Source organism: Lepidothrix coronata, unplaced genomic scaffold (genome assembly GCF_001604755.1).
Source record: "Lepidothrix coronata isolate B3197 unplaced genomic scaffold, Lepidothrix_coronata-1.0 Scaffold149, whole genome shotgun sequence".
Classification (NCBI taxonomy): domain Eukaryota; kingdom Metazoa; phylum Chordata; class Aves; order Passeriformes; family Pipridae; genus Lepidothrix; species Lepidothrix coronata.
Window position 1 is genome coordinate 1337862 of NW_016690329.1, and position 9672 is coordinate 1347533.

Sequence of the window (9672 nt, forward strand, 5' to 3'; positions counted from 1 at the left end):
TATATAGCCAAAGTCGAAGGAAAAATGGGTAAGAACATGTATACAAAGAACTCAAACCAGAAATCTAGACTTCAGGTTTCTGAATAGCAGTTCAAATAAATGTTTGTGTTTCCATCCATTTGCTCATGTAGGTTTCCTGGTATTCCTAACTAAATTCCTGGGATAAAATACATCTATTTGTAGTAATCTCTGTAGTGTGTTAAAGCAAACCGTCATAATGGCAATATTCTCTTACATTCTTTCCACATGAATAGAATAAAGATGGCTTTGAGTATTTTAGCACAACTGAAATCTGGAATTGAAGACTTCTGTCTCACTTACAAAATAATGGTCATGAAATTCAGATTCCAGTCCAGGATTTTGTTATTGAGTCCAAGGGGGTTTTATTCATTGTTTTATTCTTTGCTTAAATATGACCATCTGGGCAGAGGGAAAAAAAGATAATATTTCTGTGACTTTTTTTTTAGAATAATAATGCCAATAATTCTTCCAGTTATTCATGCTGGTCAACCAGTATTGTAAAAGGTTAGATATTTTTTAAAAAACCAGCAACAACCAAACAAAAAATGATTGAAGAACATAGTTAAGACTTCAAAAAATTCACTGAAGCATTTCAGTGGGGTTTTAAAAAAAAAAAAAAATGTAACTTTCTTTATTGTTTGAAGTCCACACAGCTCACAGAGTTGGGGGACGTTTTGGGAATCTCATGACTTGCACCACTGATGAATGGCGAGAGAAGATTTAAAAATTAACTTGAACAAAAGATGAAAATAAGATTCCTCCTCCTAGCTGGTGAATGAGGTTATACCATTCTCTCATTACCCCAATTAGTATGTAATTATTTATTCATATTAGGTAGTAGTACTTTATCAGGAGAGTTATCCCATAGCTTGAGAGTGCATTCTTCCAGGAGAAAAGAAATACAGAATTTAGAAGGCTTCCCCATTTTTTTTTAAATAACAAAAATGCAAACACATACAAAAGAAAAATCAATCAAACAAACGAAAGCCCCAAACCAAAACAAAAACCAGCAGTACAACATAGTTAAGCAAAAGGGAAGAAGGACCAAGAGAATTTTGTGTTGGGTAGTTATTCCTTTGTAGGACAGATTTGATGTTAGGGATAACAAGACTTAGGCAGTTGTGGTTTCTGACACAGAGATGTAGTTGCTTCTGACTGGCATCTATGTGTTAGACTTAACTATCTAAAATGTCTGTTTTCAATTTATTCAACATTTGGGTTGAAGAGGGTGCTTTCACGGGTGCCTTTTTGAAAATATTAATGCACTGTGCCTCTTTCCTGTAGTTTACAGTAGAGAGTATTAATGCCAGGAGAGTTTAAAAGATGCTGTTCCATCCATATGTCACCTTCTCAAGTCCCAGAGGAAAAGTTACCAAGTTATTGGTGTTAGTCTTCAAAATATCATCCTGTTGGAGATAGTATGTGCCTGATTTTAGAGAAATAATAATTTTAGGTGCAAGATGGAGATTGGTTTTCCCATTGATTGATTACACTTTTTTCATATGACCTTCTGGATATTATCTGTAGGATGCTTACAAACTTACATTTTGTGTAGAATGTAAAATGTATTTCTCTATTGAATACAAGTTTAAAGCCAGATGCTTCAGTGCAGTAGGAGAACCAGTGGAACAGGGGCTTTTCAGATCCAGTAAAAACTTATTTTTCTGTCATCATTGCAGTAATAATCAAAAACATTGGCAATTCAAGGTGCCTCATTCTGATTTCCATGTTAATGCTACATAACCTTGATTTTTGCCAAAGCTTTACAACCCTTTAGGAAAGCAAGGGTTGATTATGCTGTGCTTTGATTTGGGTGTTGATGTGGGTTGGGATTTTTTTTCCCCTTGTTGTTATGGTGTTTTTCAATTACAGAAGAAAAATTCACCTTTATTTTCCCACAAAACTGGCTGTAAGTGTCTACATACCTTGTGATTTGTGAAATAAAAGGTCTGATGGTGGTGAAGGTTATAAAGGCAGTACTGTGAAGTTGAAGGGATGCTTTCATGGAATGAGAACTGTGGGATTTGGTGTTCTGATATCATCCTGTCATACTTGCATGGATGGATGGGAACTGCTCTAGACATGAAAACTTCATGCTTTGGCTCAAGGAAGGGACAGAAGGTTGTCCTTGAAATTATTCCCTTTGAGCTTATCTGTTTCTAGCTGAATTTTCCAGTTTCATTCTTATTTCAATTTGTATAGCACTCTTGAACAGGTGAAGCACATACAAAACAATACTCTAACAGAAAAATTTTAAAATCATTTCACTGACTTCAAACATCAGTTTTGCCTCCTTGAGTTTGCAAGAAAGAACCCAGAAATTTTGCAGCCAAAGAAACAACTGTCAAAATATCAAGTTGCCTTGTTTGTTATGTGGTTAATTTCTGTTTTGCTGTCCAGCACTGATAGTAGTAACTCTTACCTAATAGAAAATTCCCTTTCTGCAAACTAGGTGGGATAATTTGCAGGTTGTGCAGAGATTGTCCTCAGGGATCAGTGAGTTCTCTTGGGTCCCTTCCCCTATGAGGGCACCGTTCCACCATGATCCCACCAGTCCATTGATGAAACAAGCCCAAAGCCCAGGGCTGCTCTTCTCTGTTATTTTGCTTCCCTTGTTCCCCTTGCCCTATTGTCTCATAGCCATAGGATCATAGAATGCTTTGGGTTAGAACAAAACAGTTATGCTGGGTCATCCCACTCCTATCCAGGTGTGAGTAGCAGAGCCAGCAAAAAGACTCCTGTGTTGCACATCCCACCCCTGCCTCTGCCGTCCTCCAGAAATCTCTAGGATTGCTGGTGCCCTTCTAGCAGGTGCTGGGGGTGGTTAAAGACCCCATAACAACCTGGGATTGTGAGGTTTCATCTAGTTCTTCAAACAAGGCTTCCTCATTTCTTGGTTCTGTGTTCCATAACAGATACCCACCATGATGACTCCCTTAGTGGGAGACATCAGTTTCATCCCAGTGGCTTTGCAAATGCCTGGAGAATCCTAATTCCTCCTGCATGTTTTGCACTAGATATGGCTTTGTGTTGAGGCACTTTTTATTGTGAAAATGCAGTATCAGGTATAGTTGCAAGAGCTGTCCCAAGTGGCACAGCGTTCCACCCTCCCTGACATTGTAAAGAGCAGGATCTAATATGGATAACTCGCAAACTGTGGTATAAGCAAGCTGTGGGTGAGCCAGAGACATTGGTGTTTGCTGTAAGCTGGTGGAGAATGTGTTGCTAAATCTCTGAGTGAGATCCATGGCAGCACTGCCAAGGAACAATTGGCTTCCAAACCAGAATTAGGGTCCGTGGGAGCGGATCTGGAAAAGCCTTGCGAAGGCTGCGTAGCCAAAACTGAGTAATTGCATTTTGTTGTAACTAAGCTCCTTCTTAATCACAGTCAAGAAATTCGTGGAACCAATTTTTGGTTGTTTTTCAGCTAAAGGTCCAAAGTTTAGCCATATCTAATCCAGACAAAGGATGCTGAGGATTGTGCTGTACCTTCTATAGGCATAATTTTTTTGGAGATGCACTCAAAATGAGGGTGGGGGGGGGAAAAAGATGATTGTCATCTGTGTTCATGTGGTAGTAACGATTACTGCAGCTCTAGTCAGATGAGATGTTGTACAAGTGCAGTGGGAGATGTAAAGAAGGGGGCAGTCAAGGACAGCTATAGATTTCCGAAGTGTTTTATAAGGGCCAGTGGTCTTCACACAAGCCCACTGATAGAAGTAAGGTAAGAGGAATCTCAGTGTGGTGAGAAGAAAGTTGTGGTAAAAGGCAGCAGTTGTTGTGGGATCTGTTCACAGACCAATACCTTGCTAGAAATTGTGGTTAAGATGGAAAAGTTCTTTTACTGAAAAATACCTTTTCAGATTTTTTTTAAAATGTTCCTAAGACTGCTATTTTAAAATATGAATCAGTAAATCCCTTCAGAAGTTATTTTTTATGAGGATAAAGTACTAAAACACTATTTTTTTTAATGAATACTCTTTTCCTTGGAATCCAAAAATCTCTGTGCGCTATTTTAACTTTATCGTGAAAGTTTTCATGAAAAAAAGTAGGTGCTTTTAAACTCTTTTTCCTTCTTTTTTTTCCCCCTTTTTTTTTAAATAACAGAATTAATTTCTGACAAGCACAGAAACCTAAGGTGATAGTCACCTTTGGGCTCAGTATTTGGTGGCAACTAGAGCTTGAGTCTGAGTTGATAAGGAAAGTTGAGACAGTGGTTTGGGAACAAGAAGAGTAAGACGCTGTTAGAAACCAAAAGAGTTCTGTGAGGATGCTTTAATAATATTTTCAGTTTTGATAAGGTATTGTAGAACTGAAAATACATCAGTATGAAATAGTGGATTAATAAATGAATAAACCATAAGCTATACATAAAAGGTAACAAAGAAAAGGTGAGGCAAGTATCCTGAGATTATGTCAAAGACAACACAGTGGCCTCAGAAGAAAATATTTTGGGTAGCTGCCTTTTCTATCTCCCTAGGAAAATGGTGTAACTGTAAATGGGATGTGCTGTCTGAATGGGTGCCAGGTAGCAAAACCCAGGTTAAATAAATATTATTACTTTGATGTATCAAGTTTGTTGGCAGCTGTTGATATATAGTATTGTGAGGACTCAGATCTGTGAGATCTGACTGCAGGTCAGTGTATAAAACTCTGATGCTGTGGCTGCAGGTTGTGATGTGGTGAGAGGGAGGCTTCTGCACTGGGGAAAAGCCCAGTTTTGATGTGCTTTGACAATAATCTCTCTCTAGAAGGAAAAGATTCAACTATGATCAGTTTATGCTCCTGTCAGTTGGAATAACCCATGCTCTTGGTACCTCTGGGCACACAGTGGTATGAGACTGTTGTCCCGCCCTGTGATGGGTGAGCAGCACATCAAAACAGAAACCTCTGGCCAACCAGCAGCAAACTGTGGTAGGTATCACCTACAGCAGTGAAGATGGGTGTTTTTCCCTGGGCTAGTACCTAGGCTGTGCCCTGCACATGCTGCACATCCAGTGGGCAGCTGAGCTCAGCCTGAAGGCGTGTGTGTGACGCGCCTTCCGCTCCTCCGACCACCTGGCGCTGTGCGCTAGGTGAAGCTGCAACCTGATGCCATAATGCGTGACAGCCAGGTGTTCAGCTTTGCTCTTTCATAGGTCAGCGTTGCCAAATTGGATGAATAACAACACATGAAAAGTGATGATGATGAAATGCTAGTAGGAGAGCAGATTGCTGTTTGACTGGAATTAGAATAAATCTCTTAATCGAATGCACTGATGCTAAAGCCTAATGAAAGTCTTTGCTCTTCGTGCTCTGGTGTGTGATCCTTAAGAAAGAGCATTATTTCAGGGTGCTTTATGACACTGAATTGGCAGTGCTATCTCCCTAGTACTGTTGCTTGGTTGGGAAGATAATTGCTTCTCTCCTAGATGAGAAGTTGATAAGGATTTCTGCAGAAGGAGTTCATGAATCATGACTTAACTGCAACCTATTAACCAAATCATGAGCAATTATATTTTGGATTGCTACATATTCAGATTATGATGCAACATCTTATGCTTAAATTAGGTTTACTTTAAAACATCTTTTAATTTTGGCAAAGAGCAGAACTTTTAAGTTTAAGCATTCTGAAGGTAGATGAAGTAAAAGTTCAGCAGATGCCTCCAGTATCATCCTGGATGTGGGAAGATAAAATCTTTCTTGCTGCCTTGGTTTCATCCTATCAATTATTTAACTCCTTTTAAGTTTTAATTTTTATATTATACTTCTCTCCTTGGAACACATAGAAGCAGACCATCCTTTGCATAACTGCTTTAAAATGAATGTTATACCTTACATGATTTCACTATATTGTCCTGTTTGTGTTGCAGTTGTTTCCCAAATTGCCTTTTTTTAAGTTTTGTGAAAGATGTCTACCAGGTAATGCCTTCTTAATGCTTTCTCCTATATTCTTTGCATACCATCATAATCTTTAATTGCTCTTGTTAATTTTACTGGTGAAATGTGGAACATAACGTACATTTACTGCCAAAACCAAGCATTATTATTCTTTCCTGCCCAGAGATCCTAACCAGCTCTCATCCAAAGGCCATACAGCCTTCATCAGGAGTAACATGAAAAACAGTGCTGAACCAGGACTTGTCCCCCTGCCTTTCCACAGGTGGGATTCATTCGAGCTGAATCCTTTTAGTTCTTGAAGAGGGTTTGGCTTTACTTTTACAGGCTCATGGTAGTATGATTAATATAATGGAAAAGCAACAGGTTTGAAATTAAACTTGGTTATTGAGTTGTAAGTGAAAGACATTTCTATAGGGAGAAAAGGTAATAGCTTTAAGGGCCGCTGGTTGGTTTTGATGCATAATTAGATACAGAGCTTGGAGAGCCTCTAGGTTAAGAACTGATGCATCACAGGTTGACTCATGAACACTGAGCTATTTTACTTTCTCTGAAAAGTATTATATTGAAAGCATATGCAGTGTGAATTTTGTTGACTTCTGGAGAAAAGGAACAGTCTTTTCTGTAGCCTCAGAAAGCCTTAGTGGCTAATGTTGGTGAAAATCACCCAGATTTATGCAACTGCGAAGCTTATTGCTGATCTTGACACCTGATCTACAGAGAGCTTCAAGGTTTGTTCTCATCTATACTTCTAGAGCACTGAGAACAGACAGTAGAATACCCCCTGTAGTAGTTCTTCATCCCTTAAGTTCACCCTGTCCAGCCACCGAAGAGATTGATTCTGCTTAATTTTTCAGTGCACCTAGTGATTAATTGGAGTAGTTCACTGTTGAACCAACTGCATGTTTGCACTTCTCCATTTCTTTTTTCTGGAAGATTGCTACAACAGATGTTAGCACTATCACTTGTTTTGATTATTTAGAAGGAGCCAAGAGTGAACAGAGCTGTACTTCTTGCCTATTCAAATTCAGAAGTTGGCCTGCAGACTTAAGTTTTTCTTTTGTATCTCATCAGGGCTTTTATAAACTAGATAGGAGAGAGAATTTGTGCTTTAGTGTTTCTAGAGCTTGTTAACATCTTATTTTTATGAATTTAAACGTGTTACACTTGCATTTCAAGGGAGAGTTATGGTCTTAGTTCTTACAGGGGAGGACTGCACAGAAAAGCAAATGCATTTGCATTATAATTTACTGAGTGGCTCTTTGCCAAGATCAATGTATAGGTATCTACTTTCTGTAGATAACAGAGTTGGGAGAAAGCTAAAGTGCAAACACGCAGCTAACTTAGGTCAATTAAAGCAGATAACTAAGGTTTTTCATTACATTTTTGCTGAATTACATAGGTAAATTGTTGTTTTGAAAGACATTTGTTATGTAAAGCTTCTAATTAGTGCCTTCTGTAATATGCTAATTATTAACTTTTTTTTAATTAATATTCACTGAATTTATAAGTTGAGGTGGGATAATTTGGTTGTTAAGTTTGTCCATCCAGCACTTCAGATTATAATACTCTGCTCTGTTTTGCTGTAGCTTTAACAAAATATCTCTGCCTGGACTGAACTGTCCAAGCCTAGTCTCAGGGAGATTTATTTTTTGAGACATTTAGCCAAAAGAGATCATTCAGATCCAAGAATGAGTCAATTCAATAACCCTTCTGATTAAAAAAGAAACCACCCGAAAAACCCTTCAAAAAAACCCCAAACCCCTGAAGAACAACCACAAACCCCAAACCTAGACTCTACAGAATTGAGGAAAAGCTACCTACATCTATGAATGGATTTGGCCTTTGGTTCTTCCTTTTGAAATCTGTTCATGTTTAGCAAAGCAGTACATCTGTGAAAAATTGCAGTGCACTTAAACTTAGTGGTGATGACTTCTGTGTTCAGCTGTTAAATTCCCCAAAGGCTGTGTTGGTCATATTGGAAGGTTTCCCCCTTAACCACAGCATCCAGCAGAAGTAGGATGCTTTGGATCTAATTAAAGGGCAGGAGAGCAATGCTGCAGGGGGGCTGTTCCCCCTGCAAAAGGGGCTGTGGGGCAGAGCGTGGAGCGTGATGGGGATGGACGTTGGCTGGGATGGGGTGGGATGGGAAATGCTGTGAAAAATGGGAGGGAAATGCTGCTTGAACCACAGTCTAACTGGGACTGGGTAAGAGATAGGGGTAGAAGAGCACTGGAAAAGAATTGGCTTATGTTGGGAGGGAAGGAACTGTGAAGCAGAGCCAAGAGGAAGAGCATAAGCAAAATCGAGATGAGGGACTGCCCTGTTGCAGGTGTGCATATGCATCCTGGGGCACTTGAACACTGCCTTGAAAAGCTGGATTCTACCTGGTTCATTCCTGTGGGATTCTTAGGATGCCAGGCAAGGAAATGATGCTGTTTATTTCTCAGAAATTATCCTTATTGTCTACTTTCATTATTCTGAATACAGAGCTTAACAGTGAGATTTGAGAGCCACACGAAGCACTCACAGATGCTGCTGAAGTCTCTGGGACCAGAGCCTTGGAAATATTAGGATGCAATCATAAGAGTAGGATGAATCATTGACATCTCAAATTGATTGTCAATAAGCACATTAACTATGAATCATTCAGCACCTAAAATCAATAAGATCAAAGCCCAGTACACGTTCTGTGAGTAGCCACTTGTATGTGAGGTCCATATTAAAAACATGGGAACCAGGACTGCTATATGGAAATTTAAAATTTGGCAAAATATAAAGGACACATACTGCGTAAAATTTCCATGGAATAAAATTTGTCTGAACATCGTGATGGAATGCTGGTTGGAGTAGATGCTTTTTGGAATTCACACTACTTATTTTCTTGGGTTTGGTTTAATTTTTTTTTCTTTCCACTGATTCCAGAAAAAAAAAAAAATTCCATCTTTTATGCACTGCTTTTGTGTGGGGCACAGTTATTACTAGGCAGCCAATGATGTCACTTATATGGGGGTAATTGAATTTGCATTAGCTTCACTTTAGCTATCGTGAGTAAAAATAATCCTGCAGGTGTTGTAAGAGGACTGTGGTGCAGACTGGGAATACATTTTGTTCGCTATCAACTCCAAAATTCATGCTGCTGCATCTCTGCAGCTGTTGCTATATGAACTGACCCAATTAAAGCTAATGAATGTCCTGCTACAGGGTATACCATGGAAGTTAATTTGAAGTCTCTGAATGGTTGAAGAGCCTCATGTAAGGAGATGCTATTGATAGTTCATATGGCCAGGATGGGACTACTTGGTGCCTGAATGTCACGAGTTAAAAGTCAAAGGGTAAAATGCTGGTCTCCCTTTAAAGCCAGTGGAAGTTTTGCCATTAACTTCAGCAAACGAAGCATTTCTCCCTTAATTCTGTAACTTTGTCTTATGGAGAGGGGAATTGTGTTGTACTTTTACTTCTTGTGGCTTCACCAAGAGTGGTCATTCCAAGAGTTTTTAGATTTTTGTTTAAATTGATGGTGTTTTGTGGGAAACTAAATTGGAAGTGTATTTAAGGACCCCAGAGACCTGCTCTGATGAGCTGCATCAGGAGAAGTTGAACATCTGCTTCGTGCTCGGACACAGCTTTAGCAGAACTCCTAATCATTCAAAAGAAATTGCAGAAAATCTGTTTGCTTTCAAGTTTCAAACCTCATCGCTCAAACTTTGTTTTAATGTCCTTACATACAAATTAAAAAAAGTAAAAAAAAAAATCAATACAAAATATTTACGA